Consider the following 12282-nt stretch of genomic DNA (forward strand, 5'->3'; position numbering starts at 1 on the left):
TCATTCATGGCTCATACTTTATTTTCTATTTTTTTGCCATCCATGCTTTCTTTTTCTAAATGTGATTTTTCTATCAAAACTATTAAAAATTGATCTTTTATTCATGTGGAGGGTTTATTGAAAAATACTAAAAAAGTGGAGTACCGAAGAACCATACATTTAACATGTTAAAAATCAATTTTATTTAAATCTTTTTTGAAACTTTTGCATATTAATATTGTTTGAGATTCATATTTATGTTTCCATTTGTAAGTATAAACATCAAGCAAAACTAGATCCTAAATTCCTAATTACTCTTTTTTAGAACAATTTAAATGAGAACTATGATTGAAGCCATGAAATCGAACCGGTACCGCACCGGACCATTTTCAATACCAATTCGGTACCCTTTTTTTTGCCATTTTTGAGATCCATCCCAGTTTGGTGTGATACTGGTATTTTGGGTTGACTTACCTTCGAATAACGTACCATATTGAGCACTTTCAGTACTGGTACCAGTACCATTTTTTGCGATTTTCGGGATCGGTACTAAAGGCACCGGCACGGTACCGAGCTCATCCCTAGTTTATTTTACTCAGTGTTTAATAGTTAATATGATTAATGCTTTAATTTTATTGCTTAATCTGACTGCTTAACTCTGCCAACTTTAAACTTTTTAGTTTATTATTGTCAATCTCAAGCCCGGGTAAGGAAAGAGAGTTTATATCAACGAGTTTTTGTCTTTTTGAAAAGGGCATTGCCTCCCATCCACAATCATTGTGTCCAAAACATACTGATGATATTTGAGAGGATGTATTGGTTATGATTTTCATCTCTTGTGTTGACGAATATATAAAAGGACGATGTGGGATTTGCCTAAAGAAACACAAACACCCCTTGAACTCATTGGCCATGCTAAGCTTTGCCCCACCACTAGATACATAACACAAGTGACTTTGATACCGTCTATAACATTCTATCAATCATACAAACCAATATTGTCTATGTTTTAACACCCTGATATTGTCTAATTAACCCACTAGGAGCTTATCAATTTGCTTTTAGTTACCCATGTGGAAACTTTATAGGAGTTTACCGATCCCAAGATTACTTCCACATGTAAACGTTTAACACTGGAGTTCTTATCTCATGAACAACCATTACATTCATCATGCATTGGTGACATTTGATGCAGTGTATTCCTTATGGCTCAATATAACTCATGTAGACTAAATATATCGATGTGAAATTTGTTTTAGGTTTCTAAACAAATTATTTTGCTTGCAAATAATCACAAATGAAATATTATAAACGCTATTCTTCCTGATTATCTTAAATATTTAAAAAATAGCTGAGAAAAAAATATATTATAAATATATTTTATTATATCTTGTTTAAATACAAAACTTTACGTTTAAAAGACATTTAACTAATTTAAGTATTTAACGATTAAAAAAATAAAGAAAAGAGAAATAAGCATTACAAATAATTGGTGAAACTAGAATTACCATCCGCCGCAATGCGGTGGGGATTCATTAGTTATATATCATGTTAGATGAAAGGCAAATGTTTCTCACATAATCACGAGCCTGTGTGTTTAACCGAGAAAAAAAAACTAAGTCGTCTCTGACTCGCACGTTGCGATAGACCTATCAAACGGGGAAAAATAGACGCGCTGCAACGGACATGTCAAACAGGAAAAAAATAGATTGAAAAAACGTTGAACCCCACACGCATGTTGCGGCGTGTTAAGTCAGAAATTTAGAACGATACGTTAAACGTAGAACTTATGAAAGATGAAAAGTAAATAAGAGACTAAAGTTGAAAGTGAAAAAAAGTGTTGAGATTAAATTGCAAAAGATGAAAAGCTTTAGGCTGAAAGTAAAAAAAAATTAAAGGGGTAAAATTGTGAGATGAAAACTTTTGAATTATAAATGAAAAATCAAATTAATCAAGGAGGTTAAAATACCAAAGATTGAAACTTTAGACTTAAATTGCCAAAGATTGAAACTTTAGAGTTAAAAAAGAAATCAATTAAACAAAAGAGATAAATAGATTTAGTTAAATTGATGTTTAAATGCCCTGTTTGCGGTGTGCACATATAATGTATATATGTGTAGGCGCTCGGGGGGCAAAAGTGAAATGGTACTAATTTAACGTTATTTTACTAATTTTGTGAAAATAACGTTAAAAAGCGGCGGATGGTTAATCATGCATCATGTGGTGGTGACGTTGATAGCTGAAAGACACGGGGGTACATGCACCAATCAGTCTCTGTCCCGATTGTTTGAGTGTTATGTGTCTTAGGTCCAAGGCTTGATACAGAACTACAATCGAGCCGGTGGTCTCACTGGAAGCAGCCTCTCTATTCCTACGGGATAGAGGTAAGGCTGTCTACATCTACCCTCCTCAGACCCTGCCTTAGCTTTGCTATTGGTGGGATTTACTGAGTATGATGATGATGATGATGATGATGATGATGATGTTTAATATTAGTATTTTTATTATTATTATTATTTAATAAAAGAGATAAATAAAAAAATAAGGGTGAAAAATTAACAGAGAATGACATATGTTCAAAAAGGATTTTTGTTTATTAGTATAACAAGATTCTGTATTAAAAGAGTATTATATATTGAACTTAATGATGCCATTTTCTAGTTAAAGAGTATGATAAGATTAAAAAAATCAGATTTCCATTTATTTACACAAGTAATGAAAATTTGAGTTTTATTAAACATAATCTTTAATGTTTAAATCATGAGATAGTTATGAAGAGGGGTAAGATAGTAATATATTATTATTATTGAAGCGTGAGAATCTTTAACTGTTGCGAGAGATTTCACACCTTCCCAAACAGAGGGACTTAATCCTACTCTGGCTGGACTATGTTGTCTTAACCGGGCCTACGCTGGCGCCAGAGTTTGGCTGACGGCGTTCCCCGGGAAACCATACCACCCACTGCCAGTGGCAAAGGCTTGCGCCACCACAAGATAGAATCTCTCTAGCGTAACACACGGTGGACTAAACCCGGGGTGGCTTGGGCTCGAACTCTTGACGTAGGGTCTGAAAGAACTAGCCTTCATTGCCTTTATCCACTAAATGTGACACTAGTGAAGATTGAAGTTGGTCTTCAAAGAAAACCCAAGTGTTTCGAACACAACCAAAAAATAGTGGAACGTAGTGAAAATTATATAAAAACATACATCTTTTGTTTTTTATTGTAATAAATAAAGTTGTTATGTAACCGTTTATCTCATTCACTTTGTTATTCCCACATATTAATAATATATCTTATTTGACACCATTATAATTAGTGTAATATATATAGTGGGGAAGGTTCAAATGAAAACCACTAGTTATTGTGAAAACTCGAAAACTAATTAAAAAAAGCCAAAAAAACATACAAAAAATTTTTTTTTTAATTTTTTTTTTGCAATCAAAATTTCGCAGGTTTTTAATATAAAAAAAAATTTCAAAAAAAAAAAAAAAATTTTTGTGTAGTGCACATGTGTAATACTGCACATATGCATGTGTACTACACATGTGTATTATTACACATGTGCACTACACAAATTTTTTTTTTTTTGAAAAAAAGTTTTTTTTTATATATAAAAACTAGCGATTTTTATAAAAAATATTGAAAAAAAAAATTTTGTGTGTTTTTTAGGCTTTTTTTAGTTAGTTTTCGAGTTTTCACAATAAAAGTGGTTTTCATTTGAACCATCCCCTAGTTTTCATATTTTTATACTTAAAATTGATTTCGCAATGAAAGTCCTTTTTTAAATGTTATCAATCCAAAAAGTCATTAATGATTGAGATGATGATGATAAAGAAAAATACTTTGTTAACCTTAAAGACTACCTTTAAGGAAAGTGAGGAAACTCAACTTACGCACGTACACAAATTTGCAATAGCTTAAAAAGGGTGCCAATAAACAACAATATAATTCTTGCCAAGATACACGGTAAAAGAAAAGCTTAAAAATTATGTCGATAGCACCAAAAGCAAATTTGTGTCGGTAGGAAAAAAAAAAAAAAAACAAAGTTTAGCCGGTAAAATAATTATTGGGCAAAAAGTGAAAAAATTAAGAATCCAACACAATGAGTTGATCAAAGGGTAAGTTTGTAGAATAATAATCAAGTTTTAAAAGTGTTCCAATTAGATCACTCAAGTTTCAAAAGTGTTTCAATCAAGTCACTTAACATTCATTTTTCATTAAAATTAAGGGGTTCTTCATCTATTTCATAGGTAACCGTGGTGATGTGGATTTTTTTTTCTTTTTTCCCTTTTATTTGACGCTAACGTCGAGTGATAACGTGAATTTTAACTTGTTTTTTTTAATTTTTAATGTAATTAAAGTGTTTTTATTTTTAATAAATATATTTTCACATATTAAAATAATCCGACCCTAGCATCTTATGCTTCATTTTTTTCTTGACACATGAAAAAAAAAAACATGACTCGATTTGAATGTTAAGTTATCTAATTGAGATAAAAACAATACGAGTGACCTAATTAGTGCCTCTTAAATTTACCCTTGTTGTCTACCTCATAAAATTTGCCAGGAATTGGAGTTTGATTTTCTATTTTATCTTTTTCATTACAGTTGTATAGTTGTATGAAACAAGCAACTTATATCATGGATGTTCATCTTTGGTGCATTAGAGCGCTGAAGAGATTTGAACTTAATGGTCTTTTTCATTATTTGTTACTAGTAGGGTGCCCGCGCGATGCAGCGGGGGCGACTTTTTGTATTGTGGTACTCATTTTTTTGTAATTTTTTTATTTGTATAATATTTTTACAAAAATTTATATTTTTTTTCTAAAAGGTTCTAGATTTCTAAAAGGTTTTAGATTGAAAATTTATACTATAAGAAAGTAAATTAGATAATTATGATGAATAATATCGTTGTTTAAACATATGAGAAATACCGATTGCATGCGAACAATAACAAACCTATTGCCAACAATGGAAGTGGTGATTTTTGAACTTGGTTGTGGGTATCTTTATGTCTAAAATCATATCACCTTTAAAACCCCATCCGTGATTCCCCACACCAGTGATAACCCTTAACATGGATGGTGGCAATCTTGTCAAAATCAAGCTGATTTGGTGAATGATAATGGACATAGATGGTGACGATAACATGGTTCAATTCGATGATACGTGTTAAATTCAATACGTAACATTTTGGCTGTATTAGCTGATATTATTTTATTTCATGAATTGCATCACAATTGTGGATGATAATGCAATAAACTCATAAAGTACTCCTCACTCAAAATTTATAGATATGTTTTTAATCTTCTACATAAATAAGATAATGGTCTTGATATGAATATTTTCAATCACTCTTTCTTCTTTTCCTTCACACCAAGATCCTTGTGTGGTGCAGCTTAGTATGCATATAACTAAAAGAATGCAAAAGAAAAAAAAAACATCATCTCCACAATCACCAACGCATTTTGCGGCGCTTGCTAGATATGTGCCACATCGAGTCAGAAGTGCTCTGATCTGATTATGCCCACTGTTGCAAGACCACTCAAAATCAAAACTGAGTTAATTTTACTGCAATTTAGGTTCAAATCGTTGTATTGATGCCAGTTATTAAGTAATCACTAATCACTTTCAAAATGCACATCAAACACCCTACTTGCACAACATACCCTCATATTGAATTCTAAATTTCAGATACAATCTTGAAGACAACCCCACCTGTTCAGGTTCGGGGTTTATCGGGTAACACCATAATCGGGTTTGGATTGATTTTAATCGAGTCGGGGTTCAGGTTTTGGGTAACACCATAATTCGGCATCGAATTCCCTGAACCGGCTCAATTTACAGTAGCGTACCTGTACCGAAGCGTACCAGGCTCCAAATCCATATTCTTAGTAGGACCTGCCCACCGTAGTGGTTCAACTTAAAAACGTAAATACGACAAATACATATATTCAGTTACATGGACGGAAAACCGAAAAAATACATGTATTGGTTATCTTCATGTATACCTTTTTGTTATATGCAACAAGAACACAAAATACGCCAAAAAGTTGTATTAATATCATTAAATTGTATCTTTGCATATTTTGCAAGTTAAATATTTGTTTTCATGGTCATCTTTTGGGTTTTGGTAATGTTTGCTTACAATATTCTCCTTTTTTTTAAAACAACCTGTTTTGATCTATACCCAGTTATACAAAACCATTCTGACCCAAACCCAAATGACCGTTTTAAATGACTCGTGACACAAAACCATTCTGACCCGCTACCCCGTTTATTTTGTTAGATATACATATACCCAAATCTATTATCATACACCCAAAACCATTCTGACCCATTGCATTCATACCAGTTGCAGCCGATTTGCACACTTCTAAGAATATTTCTCGTGTAAGGAATGTTGCCCAAGTAGTGCCTGAAACATAAACCATTAATTGATATATACAATTGTGACAAGAGATTGCCAAAAAAACTATTTAAATTAAAAAAAAAAAAAGCATGAATTCATTAGGGAGTGAGCATTACCAACACCAGCAACATTGTTTTTAGCATTAGCATCTTGTTTCACCAGACTTGAACCAACATTCTTGACTGTATTCAATAAAATTTGATGCGTTTTACAACAGTTAAACTATCTTTTGTTACTTTTGGTGATCAGTAACTTTCTTCAATCACCACATTACGCAGCTATAAAGTTCTTGCAAAATAGAATGTTTATCATAATACACTGACTTTAGGGATGTATTACCCTATAATTAAGATTTATAACAAATATTTAATCAAACAATTCTGATGGAAAAAAAATTACTAATCAGCCCATGCTCAATTGCAAACCCAACTCATACTCAAAAAGGGCTAAACTTTGAGTACCTGACAATTAAAAAATAACTACTTTATTCAATATTTATTAAATATCAAAAAACCTATATAATTTTCGAGTAGATAGAGGACTCTTCACCTGGCCGTACATATCATCATCACTAATCAACCCATGTCTTGTTCGTCCTAGGATTGTAAACCTACTCATCAGTTTAAACATTTAACAAAGAAAATATAATCTACTAAATTCATAGTACATTACCTGCACAACCCTTGAAGTATTCACATTGTCCTGCTCCACTAATGCAACCGCCTGCAAACAAAAAAGACATCCCACCTTCGGCTTTAAATAAAGGCTACAACTACAACTGTTAAAATCTGTGAGAGATTATTGTCTTTTGTATAGAACAATAAAAGGCCTCCATGTTCCCAACAATGCTAAATTATCTAGCCTACATAGAATCAGAAGCAAATTAAAGGTCTTGAAGATGAAGACATACCAGCACTGGTGGTTCAGTCACCGATGGCTTTACATTCGCCGGAACCTTAGTCTCCTCTACTGGCGCTCGGGTGGCAGAACCACTGCCATTACAACCGATAATGGTTACAATTGTCATTACATGAACCGATGTAAAAACCGATAGAACATACAATTATAAGAGGACTTACTGAAGCTTCGTCGGAACCTAGCCGCCATCGCGGGAGGCGATGGCTAGGGTTTTCTGTCATGGTCTTCCTCATTGTTTTAACCTTGGAACCGTTGACGGTGTTTACGTGGCTCTTAAGGACCACCACCGTATAGAAGGCTGTAACCAAATCATCACCACCGTCACTATCTTTCGTCCCCCAAAGCTCCACGAGTCTGACAGATCTAATCCTAAATCTACATAGTGTTTCTTTGAGAGTATGAATTTGTAGGAAAGAAAGAGAGAGTAGAAGAAGAAGATGAGTAAAAACCACCCATAGGTCGTCGATCTTGTACTGATGCAGTAGTCTAGGGTTTTCAAAATGTGAGACAGAGAGAGGCAACAAACGTTTTCAGATACATTTGGGGAATTCAAAAGTTGAGAAGCAGATATGAGGTTTTTGAATTTTGATTTTTTCTAGCCGGAGCCCATTGAACAATGTCCCGCTCATTTAATCCCTAGTTTATCGTTTAGGGTGTAAGGAGTGGTTAAACACTTTGGAGTGGCAAACCAAAAAACCGACTAATCAGAGCATGCCATGTTAATCAATTAAAAGTGTTTAAACTTTGCTGAAAAGTGTTGGCAATGGTTTAAACATTTGGTGAAGTGGTAAACTTTTTAAATAAAAAAAAAAGAAAAAGATGTGATTGGTTGAGATTGGAATGGACCCCACCCCACACCCCCTCTCTCTCTCTCTTTCCTCCCTTCCCCGCATCGGTGTTGCCTCACCGATTTCACTCCCATTTCGTCAACATTGCATGCGGCAAATGGGTTGGCATTGGTTTGCCACCCATTGTCGGTTCGGTGACATATGTTTGCCGCCTCCACTCCTTACCCCCTTATTATAGTGATGTTGGTTGTACAATAAGACTAAACTTTAGTAATGCATTATAGTTTAGATTTTAAAAAACTTTTCCCCTTTACTGAATTATATAAGATTTTGTTACACCTTTAAAATAGGAAGGTTTGTTGAAATTTAACTTAAGTGTAAAATAATGTTTTTAAAAAATTATTTAATTGTAGTTTTAGATTTAAAAGTGATAACGTGTCTAAAAGTACGTCGGGTTTTAATCATTTGTACACAAATGCATTATCTACTTGTACTTTTTAATCCGTGTGTCGATGTTGAATAAGACAACTATCGAAACGTCGAGAAAAATGTGTAGGTCGTGATGCTATCTTTGGATTTTGTTTAAACATTATAGTTTATAAGATATGTCAAAATACGTAAAAAATTATAAGTTTGTTGTGGAAGGGAAAAAGTGTAACTAAATATCTATAATTTTGTTAAAAGTCAAGGATTTAAGTGTAATAAGTTTAGGGGCTAAAAAATAAATAGTGTTTAAAAGACCAAACTGCCCTCATTTTAGGGGTCTTTCTATAAATAAAGGGGAGGGGGGGAAAGTTCTTATTTTTTGGGTATCTTAAAATGCCCTTGTCTCATGCATTATAATATAGTATAGATTATAAAATTTGTTTGAATACTTCTGAAACGGAATAAAAAAGAATATATACACTAAGGTAATGGGTTTGTTGAATATAAGATGGGTAAAGAAGAGGTTTAAACTGAAAAATTCGGTAATCATAGTGAAGAATTCAGTAATCAGAGAGCTACAACTCGTTTCTTATTTCATTTATTTTTAAAAATAAAAAAAGCAATTTCATTCGAATCATCAGGGCAAATAGAAAAGTAAATTGTAAAACAAAATAAGTCAATTCATATAGAGAAGTAAATTGTAAAATAGGAACAAAACTAACTAGCTAACAAATTAGAGATAAACGAAAGAGTAAATTACAAGTTTTGTCCTTTATATTTACCCCAAATTTCAGGCGCTGTCCTTTACCTTTAAAATTGATAAGTTTTGTTCTTAATGTTTTAAAATCCTGCACGTTATGTCCTTTAGGGCAAACTCAGTTAATTTTTCTTTTTGTTAAAACTGGTCATGTGCAAGGCAAGTGAGGGTACATTTGTCTTTTCACCATTATAGGGGACTATTGTGCAAAATATTTAATATCTAGTGTCACACCCCAACCGATGGCGGAATAATCGGGGCATGGCACTGAGCGAAACAGATTGTTCAAAGAAATTCCATAACAACTATTATTACCGAATAGTTTAAATATCACGTCCCATACCGTGACCCATAAGATAAATTTAGTTATTACAGACATAGATGTCCTTCAAACAAAACATGTTCCGACAACTCAGATTTAAGTACATAAATATAAATTGTCTTGGTTGCTAGACTCTTTCCTAGCCTCTATTTCACAGCAGGAAGAGCAAGTAAGCATCCTAAACACCTGTCACATACGTTAAAATAAAGTCAATACATATAATGTAAAGGTGAGCATACAAGTTTGATAATAGCATATAGAGTTCGAATAGTTTACACATAACCAGCACGTACACAGAGAGAAAGGATGCATGTTAATTATCGACATGGGTCTATCGATACCAACGACTGCGGGTTGACTGTCCGAGACAGTTCGCAATACATGATTACCACCGTAATCCATGCAAGTAATTGTCCTTAACAACCCCCGTGTGAACGGGCGCTGAGTCTAAACTATAGTACTACGTTGCTAAGGCAGGTAGACAGCATACCACGTGTAAACATAACAACAAGCATTCATTTAGTCACGTAATACATGCGATCGGTTAGCGTTCAAATAGTTTGAATAGTGTGTTTGATTTAGATTTTGATAAGTAATGTATGTAACACCCAAAAGTGTCAAAGCAAAAAGGGTTCGAGTATACTCACAGTGGCTGATTATGGATTGAAGGGAGCGCTGAGAGTAGGGTTAGCCTGAATAATTCGATAGCATAACGCTGAGTAACGCGGAAATGCAAACAAGTGTAAATGGATCGAATAGCCTGGTCGATCGAACAGCAGGTTCGATCGAACGGGCTGTTCGTTCGGTTTGAAAGTCTGTTTGAACAGTCCTGTTCGATCAGCCGGTAGGCTCGATCGGCTGGACCATTCGAGTGGATTGTTTCTTCCTTTCTTTGAGGAGGATGTGTTTGTGTATGATGGTTTGAACTTTTGAAGTTTTCGTTGTAGCATTTGAGAACACTGAAGTGTTCTTCCCTTTCAGGTCGATCGATCGAACGGTCTGTTCGATCGGCCGGCTAATCCGATCGGTTATACACTTCGATAGTGGTTCCTCATATAACAACCCTCGGTAAAACCGACACCCTCATAATATTTCTGACACCCTAATATATCTTAAAATATCCCAATATATTTTTATATGTGCCCGTATGTGAAAACCGAACCCAAAATACAAAATAACATATAAAATAAATTAAAAACCCTAAAAGATAAGCTGAGGCGGGCCGCGTAGGACCTCACCTCAAGCTCATGCGGGCCGCATTAGGATGTAATTGGACTCCGTTTAAAACGTTAGTTGATGCGGGCCGCGTACAAGACCGCTTAAGTCCATGCGGGCCGCGAGTGTCCTGAATTGTGGCACAATCCTGGGCCGCCACGTGGCCCAACACACGGCGAACCTAGGTGGTGACCGGGCCAAGCTATATGTTGACCGCACATTGACGCGGGCCGCGTAAGGCTTAGCCTTACTTTACGTGGGCCGCCTGGAAGTGCGATTTCAGCCCTATAAATAGAAGGCAACGAGCCTTCAGTCCGTCGTTCAACTTTCTTTCTTTCTTTCTAAATTTCTATAGTGGCGTTACTATACCCGTGCATTATACCCCCTAAAATAGCGAGGTTCTGCTACGATGTAAGTATTATAACCCCTGGAGACGTATTAGATACGCTGCCCGATTGATCTAGGGTTCCGTAACGGCTGTCGTGGTTCTGCCCGACGTAGTCGTTGGAATGCCGTCTCGGGGAGGGTATTACTAATGTTAAAAAGGGTTATAATACTAACACACGTGCATTTGTGTAATTTATAGATATTCACCAGGAAACCCTAAAGAATAACCTAAGACAGCAATGTGAGTAATCCTCTTTTTGTTAACTGTTTTTACAAAACCTTAAATATCTTTCCATGCGAATAGCAGTTATTGAGTATTTGTAAGAATACAATTACAGTCGGTAAATTTGGGGTTTTGTATACAAAATTTGTTACCACCTGGTAAAGGAGTAACATGACCATAAGTCGGAACGACATTACCGTGTGGTGGTAATTGATATAACTTGGAAACAAATGTAATTGCGGATGCGCCCTCAATACTGTTCACTGTGAAATTGTTTTTATATAAACTTGATTAAACTGGGATTCACTCACCAGGATTTCCCACTGACAAAATGTTTTTAAAATGCGTTTCAGGTAACAATATGTGAAAGCCAAATAGAAGCCAGCTGGACAGCACTGAAGGCTTGGAAAAGTGGCAATAAAGTTACCTAAGAATAAAAGAGATGTTTTTAATAAATAAATAGGATTTATTCCTATGAAACGTGTGTATTGAAAACTTGGGTTTTACCCATATGTTTAATATTATTAAACGAGGTGGTTTACTCTGATTTAACATTTCCTAACTACGGTCCTGATGAAAATTTCCGCTGCCAAATTGAATAAATAAACGTGATACCACCGAAACTGGCTCACGGCCGCCCGTTCCCCGGAAACTAGGGATCGGGGGCTGTGACAGAAGGTGGTATTAGAGTTATGCCACTGATTCAGCCACAGAAGTGTTCTGCTGACATCAAAATTCAAAGTGTTAGGAAATAAATTATGGAAATACGTGTATAATTGTATTTCTTGCTATGTGTTATCTGACTATTTGTTAGTTTACAGTATGAGCGACCAAGGACCTTCTGACACCTATCG

The 12282-nt window shown here is 34.8% G+C and overlaps 1 long non-coding RNA gene across 4 annotated transcripts; it reads right to left on the reverse strand.

Moving 5' to 3' along the window:
* Positions 1-5227: 5227 nt before the first annotated feature.
* Positions 5228-7921, reverse strand: LOC110940428. 4 transcript variants are annotated; one of them, XR_004893214.1, is made up of 6 exons: positions 7472-7921; positions 7303-7384; positions 7065-7115; positions 6509-6988; positions 6333-6398; positions 5228-5881 (listed from the first exon to the last, which is right to left on the reverse strand). It is a non-coding gene; the product is annotated as an uncharacterized LOC110940428 (long non-coding RNA). The 4 variants fall into 4 exon arrangements; XR_002593141.2 differs by having other exon boundaries at positions 5228-6398; positions 6509-6853; positions 6942-6988; positions 7472-7920; XR_002593143.2 differs by having other exon boundaries at positions 5228-6398; positions 6509-6574; positions 6942-6988; positions 7472-7916.
* Positions 7922-12282: the final 4361 nt, after the last annotated feature.

The sequence above is a fragment of the Helianthus annuus genome, chromosome 5, assembly GCF_002127325.2.
Source record: "Helianthus annuus cultivar XRQ/B chromosome 5, HanXRQr2.0-SUNRISE, whole genome shotgun sequence".
Classification (NCBI taxonomy): domain Eukaryota; kingdom Viridiplantae; phylum Streptophyta; class Magnoliopsida; order Asterales; family Asteraceae; genus Helianthus; species Helianthus annuus.